This window comes from Notothenia rossii (genome assembly GCF_949606895.1).
Source record: "Notothenia rossii genome assembly, chromosome: 2".
In the NCBI taxonomy this organism is placed as follows: Eukaryota; Metazoa; Chordata; class Actinopteri; order Perciformes; family Nototheniidae; genus Notothenia; species Notothenia rossii.
This window is the reverse complement of record NC_136904.1, coordinates 3,333,061-3,355,560: the sequence shown is the minus strand read 5'-3', so window position 1 is coordinate 3,355,560 and position 22,500 is coordinate 3,333,061. Positions and strand designations below refer to the sequence as shown.

Genomic DNA, 22,500 nt, shown 5'->3' with positions numbered 1-22,500 from the left:
GGCACATTTTAAGGTCACAAACATGACCTACTTCTTTTTGGATGCATCTTATACACAACAACAAACTGCAGATGCTCCTGGGAGGGGAGAGGAGGTGCATGTGGGATGCAGAGCCACACAGACAGTAATGCACATGTTGTAAACTCAGCAAACAGCCAGGGGTGCAGCTGTTTGGAACAAACCAGAGAACACACAGGATTACAGTTGCATTAAATTCAAAATTATGCACATTTCCACTATTTCTGGAACTCTCTCTTTTTACCACACACACTCATTTAACCTACTGTTTTATTCATCCTGTGTATCCAAATCGCTGTTCTTAACTCTGAAGCTGAAGCTGTTGATTTACTTTAAGAAGCAAAGGGAGTGCGAGCTTTTGGGAGGGTTTGGATATGAAACCATGTTCCTGTTTGTTCGCCTGCCCTGCGAACACAGAGGTGTGTTTGCGCTGCTCAGTGGTAGATATGTTAGATCTCTACCTCCCGTAACCTCTGCTGTTGCAAGATCCACCCAGAGCTGTGCAACACATCTTTCAAATAGGTGGTGTTTGAACAGATCCTGGATATCAGAAGTGTCTTTTCCTGGTTATAAAGATGGATTACATTCAAATAAGGGCATTTTCTGAATGTAGTCGACTGTTTTAGCTCTTCAGTTATCTGCCTTTACCCACTTAGTCATTAAATCCACATTATTGATAATTATTTATCAAAATCCCCTATAAATATTTAGTGAAAGCAACACTGGTCTACTTTACAGTATTGCCACAATATCAATATTGAGGTATTTGCTCGAAAATGTTGGCTATGTTTGATTTTCACTGAAAGCTTAAGGATTATTTTGTAGTGTATGTAGGAGAGACAGTAGACATCAACAACAACATTTAATATCATTGTAGGAGAGATGGGATTAACTCTTAGAGGGTTAGCTGGGGTTAAGTAGTTTGTGGACTTCAGTTTTGCAGCCTGGAGTTTGGTGTTTTGGCCATATCCATTTAGTTATGTGCAACTAAAAACAACTATTTCACTTTAAATGGGATTATAATTGACTAAGTGAACATCATGCTGTGTTGAAGAAGACTTGAATCTACAGATTGAGACCATAAATTCATTAGCAAAATGTTTACTGAGGTAGAAAATCAAGAGAGAAGTAGGGTCATTTTTTCATAGACTTCCATACAATCTGACTTATTTTCAACCGGTCAAGTTTAATGCATATTACACACATTTAAAAATAAACATTTAGTTGAAGCTCAACAATTTGGGACAGTTTTTATAAGACTCTCAATACTTTTCTTTTGATCGTGAGAAGTAGGCACATTTACTCATAGACTTCTCTACAATTTGACGTCTTTTTGTCAAGTGTTTAAAACACAATGCACACATAAGAAAGCAGAAATGTATTCCAACCGTAATACTCTTGAACATATTTTAAGTCTCTAAACACTTATTTCTTTGGCAAGTAAAAATTAGGTTCATTTTCTCATAGACTTCTTTACAATTTAACAACTCGAAAATGCTGTATATTAGAGAGAATGCAGTTTTATGTCACTTCTGCATACAGTATAATTCACTTTTCATATCTAAAGATTGCCACTTGGTTGAGCTAAAAACATTTTTTTTTGTTATAGAACAATTATACATTTGATCACAAAACAGTTAAGATTGAAAGAAAATCTGCCAACAAGCAAAAGTAGGAGCTACAAGAGGCTAACATGCTTGGTGAAGCTCACGGGATCTGCTGAGTCAGGTGATGTTTTATTCCTTACGCATGTTAACATAAATAATTCTTGAGGGCATCTTTGACAAAGGGCTCCGTGCAAAGAAAGAACCCAACATCCCAAGTGACTGTAAGAACATTTGCATGCAACTTGCTCACAGATAACAGCTTCTACATTCACACTGCAGATCTCTGGGGTTTGGTTTTAACAGCTGTTACCTTTTTTGACACTTCGCTGCTGCTTCCTGTCACTCTCACTTCACCACCCTGGAAGAAACCCGGCATGCTTTCCCATTTGGTGGATGAAATGCAACCTCTACCCCTCTCTGCACTGTGTGTTTTACAGAGAAGGAAGTGTAGGGAAATCAGAAACGTAAGGAGGCATTCGATTCGAGGTGCTTGATATCATCATTAACACTTAACAAGAAGACAACAGAAAGGAACTCAATACATAAACATAATGGAATAACAGATTCATAAAAGAGATACAGAATAGTTTAAAAACAACATTGTAAAAACAGTAGGTGCTAAAACAAGTTCAAAGACTTCTGGGTAAGCAGCTGAAAAAAGGAATGTTTTTAGCCTCGACTTAAAATAACTCGAAGCTTGGTACATTTTTGGGGTGCATAAAGACTGAAAGCAGCGTCAGAGTGTTTGTTCTGAGCCGGAGAACAATGAGTAGGACCGGGTGTCTCGTAACAGAGAAGCATGGCGGACATATATTGGGGTCCCAAACCATTTAATGCTTTATAAGTTAGCAATACAATTTTAAAATCGATTCTGTAAGCTACTGGTATAGCCAGTGCAGAGATTTGATTCACCTTCCTCTCTTCCCGTCGCTCGCTCTCATGTCCCATTTTTCTAAAGATTGAGCACTTCCCCTGCATGTTTCTGAGAGCAGATTTAAATATTCCTCTCTGGTTAGAAGGTGTGCCACTGTGAGGGGGAAGTAGCAGCAGCACTTGGCTCCCGACTCCACACTTAACCCGGCCAGGAGGCGTAAAATCTGATTTGTGAAATGAGAAATTCCATTTTCTTACAATCGCTCGGAAATCCTTCAAGTGTGGAGTTTCTGATGACTCGCCCTCACATCTCACCACTTCCTGTGAACGTTGGAGGGAGCACTGACTCAAATCTGATTAATATTTTAAAGGCTGACGCTGTTTTTACACTTGAAGATGAGCATGCCATGTGGAGTACTACTACTACTACTACTACTACTACTACAGTGTTTCCCCTTGTTTTACTGCTTTTAGGGGGTCCTGCCCGAGCTGCTTTGTTTGTTTTGAATATCATATATATATTTTATATATATACAAAAAAAAAAATGAAACATTATTCATTTTGTTAAACACCTTGAATTTCAGGGAGGGCGCGGGGCTCCGTTGGCGGGGCGCAGCGGAAACACTGTACTGTGTTGGGGTTATTTCACCTTGGGCCTGAAGTCAAATGTCTATATTGTGTTGCATTACCTACACACTACTGTATATATTGTAATTACATATGCAGTAATTATAGTAGTACAGTAAGTACATATGTATTGTTATATAGTGAGGTACAATGCACACATTTGCACTTAACTTCTTATGTTACAGGTCCCATGTCATGGCCATCTCTACTGATCATAATTCCATTGTTGAGGTCTACTAGAATACATTTATATTGTTCAATGTTCCAAACTCTCATTGGTTTCTCATCCAGCATCTCTGTATAGTATGTGTATTCACTCTCTGTCCTAAACGGCTTGTTGGAGCTCCTGCCCCCCCCCCCCCCCTCCCTCCCTATGAGCCCAGTGGCCATCTGCGAGACAGCGAAACCCAGCCCGAACACACACACACAAACACCTGCAGCCTGGCTGTGAGTCAGTGTGTGCTCACACTGACTCACAGCCTCACAGCCTCGCCGCGTCCCACCGTCTCAGAGAGGAGAAATCGGCGGAGCTGCAGCTGAGAAAAGATTGAGTGTGTGTGTGAGGAAGTTGGACCAATCCACGGACTTAACCTAACGGCTCTGCAGACGTAACTTAGCGGCTCCACGGATTGGCCCATTCACTGTACCCAGGAAGAAAACAAGAAATCCCCAACGAGGCGTTCTGGGGCAACACAGACAGGTCTTCTCTGTGTTAGAGTTTTACTCCTACAGGGTGTACTTTGAGGGCTTGTGACTCTGCAGACCGTTTACATGCAGAAAAAGCTACATAACACACAAGGGGACGGGTAATAACCGGAAAAGCATGACATGGGACCTTTAAGATAACTATTTGTTTCCAGTTTTTCTTACTGTTTCTTTACTTCAACTTTTGATGTTTCACTCTGAGTAATGTACGTTTTAAAGAATGTATTATTTCTTCTAGAGTAGAAAGTACAGGTATTTGTGTTCAACATGTAAGAAGTAGAAAGTACAGGTATTTGTGTTCAACATGTGAGAAGTAGAAAGTACAGGTATTTGGGTTCAACATGTAAGAAGTAGAAAGTACAGGTATTTGTGTTCAACATGTAAGAAGTAGAAAGTACAGGTATTTGAGTTCAACATGTAAGAAGTAGAAAGTACAGGTATTTGTGTTCAACATGTGAGAAGTAGAAAGTACAGGTATTTGAGTTCAACATGTAAGAAGTAGAAAGTACAGGTATTTGTGTTCAACATGTAAGAAGTAGAAAGTACAGGTATTTGTGTTCAACATGTAAGAAGTAGAAAGTACAGGTATTTGTGTTCAACATGTAAGAAGTAGAAAGTACAGGTATTTGAGTTCAACATGTAAGAAGTAGAAAGTACAGGTATTTGTGTTCAACATGTGAGAAGTAGAAAGTACAGGTATTTGAGTTCAACATGTAAGAAGTAGAAAGTACAGGTATTTGTGTTCAACATGTAAGAAGTAGAAAGTACAGGTGTTTGTGTTCAACATGTAAGAAGTAGAAAGTACAGGTATTTGTGTTCAACATGTAAGAAGTAGAAAGTACAGGTATTTGTGTTCAACATGTAAGAAGTAGAAAGTACAGGTATTTGGGTTCAACATGTAAGAAGTAGAAAGTACAGGTGTTTGTGTTCAACATGTAAGAAGTAGAAAGTACAGGTATTTGTGTTCAACATGTAAGAAGTAGAAAGTACAGGTATTTGTGTTCAACATGTAAGAAGTAGAAAGTACAGGTATTTGGGTTCAACATGTAAGAAGTAGAAAGTACAGGTATTTGTGTTCAACATGTAAGAAGTAGAAAGTACAGGTATTTGAGTTCAACATGTAAGAAGTAGAAAGTACAGGTATTTGTGTTCAACATGTAAGAAGTAGAAAGTACAGGTATTTGGGTTCAACATGTAAGAAGTAGAAAGTACAGGTATTTGAGTTCAACATGTGAGAAGTAGAAAGTACAGGTGTTTGGTCAGAAAAATAAGTAGTGGAGTAAAGTACTGATACCAGAAACATGTACTTATGTCATACTTGTCAACCCTCCCGATTTTCGCGGGAGACTCCCGATTTCATAGCCCTCTCCCGGTTTCCTCCCGCATTTTTCTCGATTTCTGACAAAATCTGATTTACTCAGGACTATTTCCACTCGAACTTTAACTTTAACAACTCTACCCCCCTCTGCTCACTCCTTTCCTGCCCACACATATGCTCCATCAAGACAGTGCACTTACAACTGCAATAAGCATGTTAATGGTAATCTAATACAGCTCCGGCAATCCACTAGCACCCCCTCCCCCCCGCGGTGGTTTTGAAATGCTCCCGATTCCTGAGGTCTCAAGGTTGGCAAGTATGACTTAAGTACAGTAACAAAGTATTTGTACTCCACTACTTCCCACCTCTGCTGCTCTTCTCGTGCTCAAACCCCTGCAGCAGGTCCAACATCTGGAAAAGCCTCAAACCAGAGGGGGCTGTTCAGGTGTCGTAATCATAGGATAATATCAGCGATAAGCTAAAATGAACAATGCATGGGACGGACTCTTTGTGTGTTGGAATGGGAAGAACAGAAAGACACAATCAATCCCATTCATGTGGTGACTCACTCTGCAGGGTAACAGAGCGTATAATTACAGAGCTGTTTGTATACATGCGATTACGCTCCACAATCCACGGTCATCCTGATCAGAGTGACCTGTGAGCGTGGGAGGCAGATGGTGGATAATGGTAATTAATCGTAAAGAAAGAAGAGGAGGCTGTGGAAAATAAATAAAACATGCAAATGGTGAGGCAAAGAGAGGAAAATGTGCCTCCATTATTTTGCAGGAACGTGTGCTTTAGATGTGCGGAGGCTGCAACATGATTTCAAATGTTATCGATTTTGCAATATTGCTATGTTCGAATCACAGGAGGGACAATAAATATATGTTTGAGGCAAACATTTTGAAATATCGGAATGAAGTATAACGGAGCTGCAGAGATATCCTTGCCTTTAGATTGTGTTCTTTAGATTGACTATACAAAACATGTTCGTTTGGTACTGATCTACAAAACGTTTTTTAATTATAATGACGATTCAGAAATACCATCAATATTGTGAATCATATCACATCGCAATATGGCAGCACTAATGCAAATCTATCATATTTTTTTTTGTGAAAACGGAAAAAAATCCACAACCTTTCATTTGATGTGTCTGCTTTAAATACATTTAGCGAGTTTCTCTTACATCATTGATTTTACTCAATATGTGATTTTATGCGGTGAAATTGCGGAAAGTTGCGAAAAAGAATAGATTTTTTTTTTTTTTATATTCAATTAAACACATTCAATGTTTATTTATTGTAAATTGCAATTGGGCTATTTTAATCACACTCTCTCTCTCACACACACACACACACACACACACACACACACACACACACACACCACACACACACACACACACACACACACACACACACACACACACACACACACACACACTTCTCCGCCTCATTCTGTTTTCGTTTACTCGTTCGTTATCTGACCAGCTTCAATCTTGTAGGCTACTCACCTAGTTTCTTCTTCCCTCTAAAGGGTTTTGGAGGTTGATCCCTCGGTGAACGTGAGTTGTTTGGCTTTCTTGTCCGCAGCAGCAGAAAGCATTTTCGAATGTTTGAATGAATCAAAGTGGGTCGTCACCGTCGACTTTCTCTTATGCTCCAACACACAGTTGCACGGGGTGCAGAATAGTTTACGTTCACTCTACGGTGTTGTTTACCTTCTGTGATGCGCGAGCTGACGACGTCGTGTCATCGTGATCACTACTTCACGTCAAGATGAGTTAACTTTTTTTTTTTCTCAACTTTGTGTGGAAAAATGCGGGATTACGCGCCCTTTTAATAAATCTGCGCCCTTTTAATAAATATGCGCCCTTTTGCTGATTATGCGGTAAATTATGCGATCGCATAATCGCGTTTTTCTGGAGGGTCTAATTGTAGTGCAATGCCTGCAATTTCCCATTTAGCTCGTGGAGTTCCTCAAGGCTCCTTCCTGGGAAGTCTGACTATAATTTTCTGACGTTTGTGGAAGAGCATCAGCTGTATTTAGCTTCAAAACATCAAAGAAAGTGCATGACAAAGCTTTTTGTTGTGCTTTTGGGGTGAGGAATTTCACAAGAACGTCTCCAAGGGATGAAATGCTAGTAGCAAAAAGTTAATAAGTAATCTCTGCTGTATTGAGTTACTCTCAGAAATGGTTCTGTATATTGGCTGTGAAATCAATATTAGAGGTATGTAAACATAATTTCTGGAAGGGAGGGGTTTCAGGGGGTTTTCTAGAAAAATATAGTATGAGGGCGCTAACGTCACTTCCGGCCCAAATTACGGCCCCGCCCACTTTCCGGTGAAAATACTGCATTAGAGCAAAGCTGAAAATAATAGTTTATTTTTGTCTTAAAGCTAGTAAGTCATATATTGCGCGTAAAATAAATAAATCCAGTTACGGCTACAGTAAAAAGGACAGTCAAAGAAACTCAGAAATCTCAGTTTCAGTGTCAGCCTGCTGCCTGCCACCGGACATCCATCCCATAATTATTCTCCGTAAAACAAAGCTGGTCTCCCGCTTTATTTGACTGGTCATATTTTCCGTTTTTGACCAACAGAAATATTGTTTTCTGGCATCACTTTAACATTTCACGGGGATAATCCTCATTTTCTTCAAGACAATTATGAAAAATTGTTTTATTTTAAGCAATTTTCTTTATTGTAAATGAATGGAGCTACAACAAGAATGAAAATAATTGTACCCCACGTTTTCCCTCCACTGTCCATGCTCTTCCCTCTCTTCTAAAGACCTTACATTCCTATACAACTAAACCAAATTCTCAAATATTATAATCTTTTCCCGGATTACGGTCACCATTTTTCAAAAATGTGGTTGACCTCCTTTCTACGCAGATTAGAAATGTTTTTGTTATACGAACAAAATCCAACCCAGCCCGTCCAAGTTTAGAATGGAAACGTGAATTTAGGAGATAGGAAGAAACCCACAAAGGAATATGGAGAAGCATATTTGTGTTTGACTATTAGCTCACTGTGGTGGTTCCACCTACTCTAATTACCATCAGAGACTTTATATAACCACCATTAGGCTGCCAGTTGATTGCAGAATCAGTCAAATATGTTATTGATTACTCGGAGTGAAGTGAATATTTGAGAGCAGGTATATAATCCATAGCTTTTAAGCCTTTAGCGACCTAAAGCTTAGCCTAGCGCATAGCCACAAAGCTGCAGGTACAGTATTACTCCAGAAAGCATCTCTGAAGTTTGAAAAGTATTTTGTTTGTTTTGAATAATGCACAATCATGAATGCTGTCTCTTAATGCTAAGCTGTGCTAATGATTTCTGTAGCTTCACATTTGGAGATATGACAGTGGCAATTACCGAACTGAAGGAAATGGCTTAACATTTATTTATTGTTTTGCAAAGATTGGTTTAGGATTGTTTAAGAAGCTTTAGGATCATTTTTCCTCCTCTCTGTGGTCCTTGTTCATCCTCTTTGGCTTGTGTTTGGTGACTTTGTGGTCATGTTGCATCTCCTGAAGGAATCTATTTTTCTAGTCCAGTTGTCTTGTATAATATAAATTCAAAATAAAGCCGCCATCACTTTTTATTGCATATCTTTCACTTCTTCTTCTGTTCGATGTTTCTTCATGTTTCTCTTTCCTCCGTCTTACTGACTGTCCACATAGTGATTTAACTTCCTCTGTCTTTAATGGGCTTCCTGCTCTATTGTCTGCACAGTAAAGTGGACCCAACCATTAAAATATGTCTGATCAATATTTCAAAGCTATGTGCTTTATAGTATTAATGTAACAAGCTCTGCCGTAATGTACTCTGCTGCTCAAATAGTTGATGTCATGATATTACTTTGTATCCTTCCTGTTCTAACTTTTGTCATTAAGTGACAGTTTTGATTCTATTATAAAAATCTACTTTTCTTTACTTCTTTTAGAAGATACATCTCTATATCTTTATTGTCACTTATATTCAAAGCCCAAACGAACAGTGAATGTTTCTCTTGAGTGTGTATTTTAGCTCCATATATCTACCTCCTCGAGAGATGTCACGATAGCAGACTCTAGCCAAAGTAATATCCAATTCAATACCTTTTTAAAAGCAAAATATTAAATGTAATGTGCTTCAAAATATACGTTATTTATTACCGTCTGCATACTGGTTTCTGTTAGGAAGTGTAAGCTGTCACATCTCTCTTTAATATCAATTTTATGTTGCTTTGAGAAATGTGTTTTAATTAACATAATTTATTAAAGTGTCAGGGCAAACACCACATATAACAAGATGACATTAAGCACGTAGTGATAACGTTGTAATTTACCTTTGCCCAAGAATAGTTTTCAATGCGAGCTCTGGGTTCGAAACCACATTTGTCACCTATACGATACGAAATACTGCATGTTTGGATGCACACTATTTCCTTCCTGATAATATCAAATCTGTGTTGAAATCTGCAGGAGGAGAGCTAGCGATGTTAGCTTTTAGCTAGGGCTGCTCAATTAATCGTATTTTAATCGCTATTACGATGTTGGCTTGCAACTATTTATGAAAACAACATAATCTAAATAAAACGATTATTATTTTTCTTTTTTTTTATAATAAAAAAAATAATAATTATAATTTTTTGTATTGGTTTTTCAATTGAATTATACTTAAAGTTCAGGGTAATCAACTGTTGAAAACATAATACACATTTTTCTTTTTCAATAAATTGATGTTTTCAAAGTAGATGTATAATCGTTTTTAATAATCGTGATATAAATTATTGACCCAAATAATCGAGATTATGATTTTTGCCATAATCGAGCAGCCCTACTTTTAGCTGTTAGCAACCGCCTGGCAGCACAGTCCTGCTTGGCTAAAGAACAGAGCTAACAGCTAACGCTACCTAAGGTTGAACGGTTATTATGAAATATGAATTTACCTTTGCCCGTTCTAGTTTTTATTTGAACGCACCATATAATATATAATAAGTCATGCAACCATCGTTAGCGTTAGCTCTTAGCTCTGTTCTTTGGAAAATCAGGACTGTTTTGCCCAGCGGTTACTAAAAAAGCTAAAAGCTAACGTTACTAGCTCTCTTTCTGCAGATTAGTCAGATTTGTTACTCCCAATGTATTATCGGGGGGAAAACACTGGATGATGCCAAACACATATTCTTTCATCCCTGGAACCAACATTGCTGTCAAACTGTCAAAGCACTACCTGGAAGTATTTTTCCTTGATTCAATTCCAGGTTTTCGCTGCACCATTGATCTACATTGTTGTAACAATCTATTAAAAACCACACTCATTACCATGAACAGGCCCATTGTACTTCACTTTGACTCAATCCCACACTCAAGCACCAAGTGGATTGAAATTAGTCCCCAAAACATGTCCTCCTGTTTGTTAAAACTACAGGCAGCTGTTTAAGGAAATAAATAAGCCTTTTTCCAAAGTGGAGATATATATTAGTACGGGATCAGAGAGCTTTTTGCCTTTTGGGGGGATATGTTGACAGTAACAAAAACACAGTACAGTATACCTTATTTGATTTCCCGTGATTCTGCTTTGATTTCTAACTTGATCTCTAAGAAGTACGCAGCAGGGTGGTGGACAGATTTCTAACAAGCCATATTAAAACCCATTATCTTCTGATTATGCCCATGGCTGCACTCTTCTCCTCCTCCTCCTCCTCTTCTACTTCTACCTCCTACAAAATGTCTCCATTGTCCCCCATCTCCTCTAATGGTTTCTCCATTAACCCCACCTGACGGCTGTTCGGATAATTACAGATTTATTAACGGCCCATAGCCACACACAATGAGGAATAAATAACGTGTTTGACCAAGCAGAAAGGAACATTAGCTGGCCATGCCTTTGTTCATAACCAGACACACACACACACACACACACACACACACACACACACACACACACACACACACACACACACACACACACACACACACACACACACACACACACACACACACACACACTCTGTTTTTCTCTTTAATGCAGTGGTTCTCAAAGTGGGGGGCGCAGAGGCATGACAGGGGGTGCGCGATAGACCAGGAGGAAAAATTGTTATTAAAAAATAAAAAAAAATAAAAGGATAAAAAAAAAAAAATCATATTTTGATTTGAAAATAATGTGATACAGTACGTCTGGGTCTCTGTGTTTCATCAAAGCTCGACTCTGTGTGTGTGTGGAACGAGCCATTTTGTGTGTGTGTGTGCGAGAGAGAGAGAGAGCGCACCGGTACCGGAGATCGTTGTTGTTAGCTTCTGGTGCTAGCGAGCTACGCTAACGGATTTAAGGAGTGGAGGAGAGTCCTCTCCTGTCAGACTGAGAGACTCAGTGAGCTAAAGGACTCTCAGTGTTATCTCAGTCTCAAACGTTTTGGTCACCATTAATGTAAACAATTATTTCCGAGGCACACGTTTATATGATCATTATAGTTATAAAAAAACAAGAGAATAAATGAAAAACAGGTCTGAAATACTATATGACAGTAAAACAAGAATAAAGTTTAAAAGGGTGATTTGTAAAATATCCATAAAGAATGAGAAAATCTGTTTCCAGTTCTGTTTCAAATGGGTGTTGAGAGATGTATCCATAGATCTCTTCATGTTGCTCTCAAAGTGCACCAGATTGATGCTTTTAACTTCAATATTTAAAAATCTTCCCGGGGGAGCTTGCCCCCGGACCCCCTATGTTAGGTCCACACGCCACATATGAAAATAGCACTTTACCCCTGCTTACACCTATATGCCGTGAGCTCATTATCGAGCCTTCATTGTAACAGTTGCGGGTACGTTGTGTATTTGTGTAACCGGTGTGGTTAAGCGTCTCTGCATTGTGTGAATAGACGAGAGCCAGCGTAGAGTTGAGACGATCTGTTTATTTTCTGACAATAGATAAAACAATCTGTTTTACATCAGTTTCCCACAGTCACTCCTCTCACGTGGAACGTTTACAAAAGGGCTGAGGAAACGTGAGGGACACAATATGAGGGAAAGTCCTCACAACAATACACTCCTGACTACAGCGACCACACTTCAGAGGTTCCGCCCACTGATCTCCAACCTTGCCAGGTATTTAACAATCAATAAAATGAATTATACAAGAAACAATTAAATAAACCCCACTGCATATTTACATCTGTTACACCTGCGTGAGGTGCAGTAGAAAATTCGACTGTAGCGACCGGTACATTAATGGGAAACCCTAAATGTTTGAGCACCCTCTATGAAACGTCAAGCTACCCCACAGCACCCCCAAAATAAATCTCTGGCGCCGCCACTGAGCCTGACTATTTGTGTTGGGGGGGGGCCGACTTTTTTTTCTCTCCAAAGGGGGGGCAGAAAACAGAAAAAGTTTGAGAACCACTGCTTTAATGGAAGCTGTTGCTAGAAGGTTTAACTGTGAAATCCTGTAAGGTATTTTGTCTCGATCCACGAGAGTTTTCCCCTCGCTCTGCCGCTGCTGATCTGTTGTGTAACAGAGTGTTTAAAAAAAAAATCAATAGTAGTAATCAATAGTCTCACACAGGTGGAGCAAATTGCCCTTTACATCATCGTTCGCTTGTATCCGTATTACCTATGTTGGCCACATGGGGGCAGCAGAAACAAGATATTTACACAAAACTGACATTATCACCTATTTTTTAATACTTTTTAGTACTTGCTTTAAAAGTCACCGTTTTGTTATTTTAAAAGTGTAATGAATATTTTATACATTTTCTATGAATTAAGGAATAAAAAAAAACATGATATATCAAGTTTTAAAAGTTATGCTTGGCAAATATTTAATTATTTCCTCATCCAGCAGTAATAAGGCAACTTGATGGTTCATTAGAGTCTTTGTGCTTATAAATGTGTTCATTGAAATGGATGTGAGTCCAATATTATCTCTCTTTTTGCTCCGTTTTTGGTCTCCGTCACCAAAAATAATATGAAATAGAGAAATATGTGGATCTTTAGATGCTTAGTTCACCATCTAGTCTCGTACCGTGTCACTTTGCTGCTGAACAGGTAGAGGACAGTGACTTCATCAGAAACAAGTCTTGACATTGAAAATAAGTTTCCTTAACTTGGAGCTAAAAGAGGCTAAAATGCTCAGTAAAGTTTACGGAACTGCTGAGCCAGGTGCTGCTCTTCTTAGTGGCTTTTTACAGCAATTTCTCTAAAAAACAACACTATAGATTTCCATCAGTGAACCACAACCCTACAAATATCATAACCAACGAGCCATAACTCAATACAACTCTCTGTAAAGCCCACAGGATTCAGCTTGAAAAATCTCACACACATTTCAGAAAATCGTAGTTTTTGTGTACTCACAAGCTCGTTGTGGACAGATGACCCATACTGCTGCTTTTGAGACAAAGACTGTATTTAGTGCACATTTAGTTCAGTGAGTTTTGGCAACACTCACATTACATAGGGGCCAAGCATTTCATTTTGATATGAGGTGAACTGTGTCTCGTCTTGTGTTCTCACCCAAAAATAACCTTTGTGTTAACAGGCCTGAAGGAATCTTTGTACTCTAAAGTTGTATTTTTCTAGTCCAATTGTCTTGGAAAATACAAATGCTAAATAAAGCCGCCATCACTTTTTATTGTATATCTTTCACTTCTTGTTTCGTTCGAACACAAACACAAATTTGTCACAATGACACAGCTTTGTTATATTTGTTTGCAAAAATTCAAACCGGTTGAAGCGCATGTAGAATGACTGGAACACGTATAGACCATTGTTATTGGATCTCAACAGCTAAACGGGGGTGGCTTTTTAGACTTGTCTTCGGAGCTTCTGATGCCCCCTTAGGCCCACAGAGAACATAAACCCCGTCCTCAGTCTTGTGTCTGAGCCTTTTGTTTACCCAGAAGAAGATTTCATGTCAAAAGTTCATGAAACGTTGATTCTGTTAGTCTCTAGATTGTGTACGGGTACCGAATACAGACTTGTTTTCCCACTTTCCATTGAATTCATCATATTTGTAGCACAAAGAAACCTCCTGCTCTGGCTCTGTGAACCAGCGCTGACCTTTCAGTCTGTCTCTATAGAACTTGTCCTGTGATCCTGTCTGCGTGCATGTAGCTCGTGTTTTCTCCACATCTGACATCATGCTAATAATCCGTCTGAAGCTCTGATTGATTTCATCTCGTTATGCGGTCGCTGCTGAGAGCTGTTTAGTTCAGGTTTATGTTCGCCAGCACTGAGGATTAAACGATCACAAGAAAAGAGTCCAACTCTTTTTTTATCACCTTCTTTACGGCGCTTTTATACATTTTCCATTTTGATTTACGCCGTCTCGTTAAAGTGTCTGCAGATGGGAGTTTTATTGACGTTTATCCAGCTTGTGTGGAGAGTGTTTTTGTGATTTTAAGACCGGTTTAAGATTGAAATGAAGTATGAAAGTGTTTCTCTGTTCCCTCGAGTGATTTGTGTTTTAACTCCAGCATCAATATGATTTCAGTGTGTCGTATGATGAAGTGACCGGAAGTGGCTCTCATGCATCAGAGGACATGTTTCTTTAATCTAAGCTTTCTGAGTTTCGTCGTATTTCCAGTGTTTTAAAATGTGTGAAAGTGCGACAGAGCAGAAGCCGAAGTCGTTTGTCTCGAGGGTCGGACAGGACAAGGATTCGTCCTCTGGGTCTTTTGTGTCTTTTCTACACTTAGACTTTAACATTCGTTAACACAACTTAGAGGAAGTTTCAGCCTGTTGGTGGAGACAGGATAAACATCAGGAGGTCAACTTACACTTCAAAACCACCACCAACGAAGAAGAAGCGTCTTTGTTGAGTCCTTTTGGAGTCATGTCTCTTTGTGGACTTCTGACACCCTTTGTGTTCATTTTGCATCCCGTACTTGAGGACATTTTATGTCCATATTTGTTCTTATTGTTTCTCTTTGTAGTCATTTTGCATTTCTTTTGGATGATTTGCATGTTTTTCTGGTCATTTTGCAACGCTTTGGTTCGTTTAGTTTGACTTTGTGGTCATTTAGTATCCTCTGTAGACTTATGATTACTTTGCTTCCCTTTTTTGTTTGAGACTCAGTATTCATCTTTAGGGATGTCCCGATCACCTTTTTTTGCTCCCGATCCGATTCCGATCATTTAATTTTGACAAATTGCCGATACCGATTTTTCCCGTCCGTTCTTTATGCAATGCATTAAGAGAAAAAAAAGAAAAAAAGCATTCAAGTTGTCCCTTAAGGTTATTTTTTTTTTATTTAAATTGGATATTCTATCCAACATGGATATAGCTTCTTTCTTTCACAGCAGCATTGGATCAGTTCAGTTGTGCAGCATTGGATCAAAACTAAATAAAGCTTTCAGTACTCGTTAGCTTAGTGCTACAATTAGACACTGCGCCCACTCTGTTGCCAGATTTGAGAGAAATAACCAGGTCTATGAAAACAAGCCCCTAAGAAGCAACACATACATGATGTTGTGTCATTTGAAACCAAAACTAAGGCCTCAGGATGACTTTAAGACTTGAACATGGTCATTTTGGTTTTGTAACATTGAATACAACATTGAAAAAAGTATTTATATAAAAAAGAAAAAAAAAAGTATTTATTAAAAAAGAAAAAAAATCCCGATCCCCGATTTTTTTCTCCCGATTCCGATCTTTTGAAAATCACGTGATCGGCTCCGATCCCCGATCACGTGATCGGATCGGGACATCTCTATTCATCTTCCATCCCTGTGGTCATTTCGTATCCGTTCATTTTAGACCTCTTTTTGTCAATTCCGTGTCTCTTTGTGGTCAGTTTTCATCCTTTTGTGTTAATGCGGGGCAACTTTGCTGCATTTTGTTCATTGTGTCTGTCCTTGTGGTCATTTTGCATCCAATATTTGTTATGTTGGATCTAATGTAGTTGACTCTGTTTCTCTTTGTGGTCCTTTTGCTTCCCTGTATGTCTACTTTGTGCCCCTCTTGTCGAGGTGTTGCATCTTTTATGGTCATTTAGCTAATTCTTCATCACCGTGTGTCTCTTTCTGGTCATTTTCTGTCGTTGTGTGGAGGTTTGATGGACTCTCCCATAGTTGAGATGTATTCTACATTATGATTCTTCCTGTGGAGGCCATGCATGTCAGCCACTCTGATGGAAGTATGTCCTGTAGATGTTGATCTCACGTTGTATATATATGACCAGGCAGAGCATCACTGACACACTGAGCCTCTGCTGCTCGCGATGCAGAAAAGAGAAGAGAAAACGTTGCTTCTATAAATCTAAACTTTATTAATTACCACAAAGGTTTTCCTGGTATCAATAGATCTCATATGATTGGTCGAACATGGCCAACACATAAAGGAGTGCAGGTCTGACTGAATCACAGCAGCAGGAGGAAGACGAAGGCCCTCCTCTTCTTAACTTTTCTGTTGGACGTGAGGAGATGTGAAGCCTCCAGCTGATCGTGGGAGGCCGCCTTTGATTTGACGCCTTTTTATAGACGCGCTCCTATTTCTGTGGAGTGAAACAAGCCGGCTGTGTGTTGAGAGACAGAGTCAGGGCTATGGCCAACAATGGTTCACACACAGGGAACTGAATGAGGCAATATCGTTAATAAATATGTGACGCAAGACAGAGAACGAGCAACATAGGAAACCAGAGATTCATGCTAATGTAATTGGAGAAGGGTAGTGTTGTGGAGATTTATTTATTTAGAGATCCCCATTGATGTCCGGACAACAAACATCGACAACACGTTAGACTGAAAACCCTCCTGTATCCGCTGCACCTCGGCAAATAAAGGTCCCCTATCATACTGTTTTTCATCAATATATCCCAGGTCTCAGATATATCCAGAGCCTGTCTCTGATTGGCTGAAACACCAATCAGATCACTGGAGCATTACCCATAATCCCCTCTGTTTCAGCCCTGTTTCAAAAGTGCTGATTCTCTGTCTGTTACTTTAGATGAAAATAAGGAGCCTCTCCCCACGCCCCTCTGAGAGACATTTGGTTAAAAAAAACACAATAGGCGCATTCACACCGGAGTACTTGTCCCCGTACTTTTCCTGTTTAGTTCCGATAGTTCCTGGGATTTTGCGTTCACACCAAAATGAGAACTTAGTTCCGAGAACTTTCACCCCCATTTTTAGTGCCTGCTAGAGAGGTGGTACTATCCTGGGGAGAGAAAAGCACAAATTTCTGATTGGCTGGGCGGATTGCAAACCACGTCCCGTAAAACTCTGAAACGTCTTGTGAAGCCGCCATTGTATTTGTTGGCATTAGCATTATTAGCATTTGCATTAGCCCCGAGCAACAATGGAGAGAGAATAACTTGGGAGCGGTGAACAAAAATCTAATTAAACTCTGCCGCACGCTCCCCTCGTCTCTTGGAAGAGGCGGAGAGGTGGGTGTTTGTCATCTGCTGGTGGACTACCGGAGAGATTTACAGCAGGAGCACACGCTTACCTCGGGGAGGGAGAAAAAGAGCCAGAGCGTCCACAGCGGAGAATAAACAGAAGGGCAACCATGGCAACCATGCGCGGGAAGTCTTCTTCGCTGCTTTTGTGGCAGACTACAGCGCCACTCACAGGCCTACATATGTACTACGGCGTCTGCAGCGCTTTGGAGTGGTCTCGTGTGAACGGACACGTTTCTGTTGCGTGTGGACGGAATACTTTTTTGATAAGGATTGCGGTCCGTTTGCGTTATCGTCCTCGTGTGGCTCCAGCCTTAGTTCCATGGGGGCACTATTTGCTGGGAACTAAGTACGGCAAAGTACTTGGTGTGAAAGCGGCTATTGGTGCTCTAGGAGGAGTTTCAGGTGATAAGGGGGGGGGTTACCTTGGTTGCTGATTGGCTAATGGTTACTCAAGCAAAACATCGTTATGACATCATAAAGTGTCCAAAATCTGATCAGCTCATTTTCAGACAGGTTTTTATAGAAATGGATCAAAAAGAGAGAGAATCTTTGTTCCTGAAACTTTCAACTCCTGAACAACAACAAAAAGCTGGCGTGTTATCCAGTTTGTACAGAACGATGGAGAAACATAACAAGCAGCAGTGGTCCACTGAAGAGACCAGCTACCTACTGGGGATCTGGTCTTCCGAAGAGGTACAGAGGGAGCTGGAGCCCAATCGGCCATTGTTGTTGTTGTCTGTGTCAGCTGTGAGGGGTTTCCGCGCGGTTTGGCTTTATGAAGCAGGCACGCAAACGGTTACGTCATGACACAAACGATGACGCAATGACGCAGCACCAGTCAGACTCTGGGCGGTGTGAAAAGAGCCGGAGCTAAACCGAAGAACCGGTTCTGAACCTGAAAAGCTCTAGCACGGAGCTTGAACCGGAGTTGCGTTGGTGTGAATGAGGTATCAGTCTTTGAAGTTGGAAAACTTTACTTACCGTCGTTTATTTAGAAGTTTTCAGATGTTCTGTTTCCCTCCTCTCTGTGTAGAGTAACACAGCTCTTGAAGTCGAGTACTATAATATTATTTCCCTGGTAAAGAGAGCGGTGTAAGGATTTTGGGTTGTGATGTTTTTAAATATAACAATTGTACCTGTTTGTGCAACGTATGCAACACTTAAATGATTGAACAACCATAGTTCCTTCCACACAGCATTTTAGCAAAAGTATTTCAATTGGATTAACCTGCAACGCTCGATTAATAAAGACACTAATATGTTACTTATCACGTCTCTGAAGTGTTCAGTGTTTCACTTCAGGGACATGCTCTGTATCTGGAACACTTAACTTTCTGTATTTTATTTTGAAGTTTGGGGATTGTCCGTCTCCCTCCTCTACAGAATGTGAAGTCCTTGTTCTGAGAAGAATAAAACAGCAGATTGAGTTGAATTGCTCTGAGTTGTTCTGGTGCTAATGGCCTGCGGCTTCTCCACATTAACATTACGATGCCATCTGAATGAATGAATGAAGGAATGGGGGAAAAGGTGTGTTAGGTGTTGGCTCTTTAGTGCCGGTCGTCAGCCTGTTGTTATTCAGATGGTGTGTGTGTGTGTGTGTGTGTGTGTGTGTGTGTGTGTGTGTGTGTGTGTGTGTGTGTGTGTGTGTGTGTGTGTGTGTGTGTGTGTGTGTGTGTGTGTGTGTGTGTGTGTGTGTGTGTGTGTGTGTGTGTGTGTGTGTGTGTGTGTGTGTGTGTGTGTGTGTGTGTGTGTGTGTGTGTGTGTGTGTGTGTGTGTGTGTCTTCACTGCTCAGTCAGTCTTCTGAGTCTCTGGACGAGGAGCTGTTTCTCTGCTGAGGATTTAAAGCATTCTTTAGGTGAGACACTTTCTCTTTATTTTCTGTGCCAGATTTAACTTTTGTTTAGTTTACCTGGAAGATGTTTAGCTTCTTTCTTTCTTTCCTTGATTGTGTTGAGATGTATCACTGGTTGGTCCTCGTCTCCTGTAGATCCTCACATGCAAAGAAATCCCTAAAATGACTCTGTGTGCGTTCAGGAGATGTGGAAGTGGAAGCAAGCCGGGTAAAGTTGAATTAAATACATATATATATCTAAACACAGATCAACAGTACTAAAAAAGCCAGTGTGGATGACTCGGTAAACAGCTAAACAGGTTTGACTTCACCCGTTTACCTTGCAGCCGATTTCTTTCTTTCTTTCCTTTAAAAGCTGGATTTTGTGATTTATCATTTTTAAAGTCTTTGTTAGAGAAACCCATAGAAACCTGAAGTCCGTGTTTGTGCAGAAAATGCTTAATCCTAAATAGTGAAAAAAAATGCATGTGCTTTTTGCAATTTCTCAAGTAAGAAGTTTAATAACGTTTTTGCACACGGCACTGCATGTTCTGACGTCAGCAGCTTTTAGCCAAAAGAATAGCGCAAACATAAAGAGTCTCTTTTTAAATCTCATTTTCATGCTCTTTTGTATTGAAATGTTTTAATTGTTTAGATTGATTCCCCTTTATCATTCGTCCTATTGTTGGCGTTCTGTCTCTTAGGTTGCATTGCATCCTGTTTGCTTTCTCTTTCAAATACTTTAAAGGTGCCATGGGTGAAGTGATTGTTATCAACAAGATCATATATCAAACTTCTCCAATTGAACCACAGGACCAACAATACCGTCTTTTTTATTATTATTTATTTTGGACATTGTGAGTTTAATGGACTGCATTAAGGGCACATTTTGTCATTTTCTGAACTAACTACCTAGTAGGGATGGGAATTTGAAAGCAAATCTATATTCGAATATTCGACCCCCAAAAAAACGGTTAACCGAAATGTACATATCCTATAAAAAAAAAAAAAAGATGTGGGAAAAATGTTTACAACTTTTTTTTTTTTTTTTAAATAAATAAATCCATGTTCAAATAAGTATAGAAACCAAGTTGAATTTGTCAAATGTATTGAACTGGTGATCACGGTTTGAACAGTTGACAGCTATAGGCCTACAGCTTTCATGCTTAAAACATAGCTTGGTTTTTAAATTAAAGAGGGATCAAACACGAACAAGATTAGGATAACGTAACCCGTGACAACAGAGATCAACATCCTATAACAGGGCCTATGCACAGAATGCAGCTATTCAATACTCATTCCTTTTTAAGAATATGGGCATGTCTACTCAGCGGAGAGGCGGAGACGATTCACAATCAGACCAGCTGTAGGGAAGACCCTCTCAGCTGGAATTTGGGCATAAGATGAGGTTTGAGTCTGCGTGATCTGCGTGTAGGGAGGGGGAGCAGACATATCATTGGCTAGAACTAGCTAGATCTGATGGATTTGAACATAAACGCGAGTGAAGTATAACCGGACGAGAGAGAGAGAGACCAGCAGCTCTGCCCGCTGTGAGGGACCGGTGAGCGGAGCAACACACACCTTTAGACCTGACACACTTAGCTATGGCACTGTCGTATACATTGAATTATTCCATTTGATAATATGTAATCATTTTAGGCACCCTTCCCCAAAAAAATAAAAATACAATACAAATATTCATAACTCATAATCGAACACCTGAATAATTTTGAATATTCGATGAATCGTTCCCATCCCTAGAACCTACTACTAACTCTTCTGCAGTCATTGAACCCTCATCAGTGAACACTAGCTATCAGAAACATGTTCTTTGTAAAAGCTCCACGTTCTGCTTCCAGAATCTCTCTGTATAAATCTCTTCTCAGAGATATTTAATCTGCAGCTTCTTTCCTGCAAAGCGTCTTTTTCACTTGATATTAACAATCCTGCATGATCGCATGGATCAGATTAAATGAGATCAGAAATACTTTATTAATCCCCAATAGTTAAATGGCTTAAAGCAAAGTCTCAACGCTCTTTAGAAACAGGAGATTTATGCTTTTTAAGAAGTGTTTCCACGGACTACAGGCTCTCGCTCTCTTAAATCAATGGGTGGTCTAATTGTTTTAATTGAACTAAGATGATTCACTCCATTAACCTTTTTAATTATGACTTCATGCAGAATGACTCCTTGTTCACAAGCAGCTGAGCACCTTTCTTTAGACAACATATTGAATGTGTTGCTTTTTTGTGGAGAAACTCATCCGTTAATTAACTAAATCATTATTTGACAGAGTTTCTTAAATTAATTAGTGTTCTGACAACCGGTCGCTTTGCTTTAAATTAAGATAAGATGCACTTTATTGATCCCAAATGTGAACGTCTTTGCGCTGCAGCTGCGTAAAAAAAACGCTTCCACAGCGCAGTACTTTTCCCACAAAGGTTCATCAGAACTTAGTTCATGAGAACTTAGTTCATCAGAACTTAGTTCACGAGAACTCTTTAGTTCAGGCCGCAAACCACTTCACGGCGTATACTGCCACACAGAGTCCCCGGCCGGAAGTCCCCGGAGTTGGGGACTGGCTTCAGAGTAAATCACCAGAACGCCGACACCTCATCTCCACCGCTCCCATGTTTTCTTTTGTGTTGCCATACGTTACTCTCTCTGCGTTTCTGCGCTGGGCTAATGCTAATGCTAATAATGCTAATGCGAGGATAATAAAATGGCAGCTTCAAAACACTTTTTTTTAGTTTTACGGGGCGTGGTTTGCAATCCGCCCAGCCAATCAGACATAGGAACCTGTTTCTCCCACGAAAGTCCCTGCTCTCTAGCAGGAACTCTAAAGGGGGTGAAAGGTTCTGATGGACTCATTTAGTTCCGGTTCCAGTGTTTTTTTGGTGTGAACGCGACATTTCGAAACTATATCGGAACTAAAGTGGGAAAAGTACTGCGGTGTCAAAGCGCCTATTGCACATAACGAGTAGATATAAACAATTCTAAAATGTGAAAATCTCAAAATAGAAATACAACAGATTTCGATTATTTGGTAGAAAAAACAAATCTTTTTTGAATGTTTTTTTCATCCAGAATGAATCCTTTAACACTAGAACCGCCAGAGG

General features: G+C 39.8%; 1 protein-coding gene across 3 annotated transcripts in view; it reads left to right on the top strand.

Annotated features, from left to right (window-relative positions):
- The window catches only part of large2 (LARGE xylosyl- and glucuronyltransferase 2), a 108,248-nt gene that overhangs the window by 797 nt on the left and 84,951 nt on the right, over positions 1-22,500 (top strand). The gene's annotated exons all lie outside the window — the stretch shown is intronic.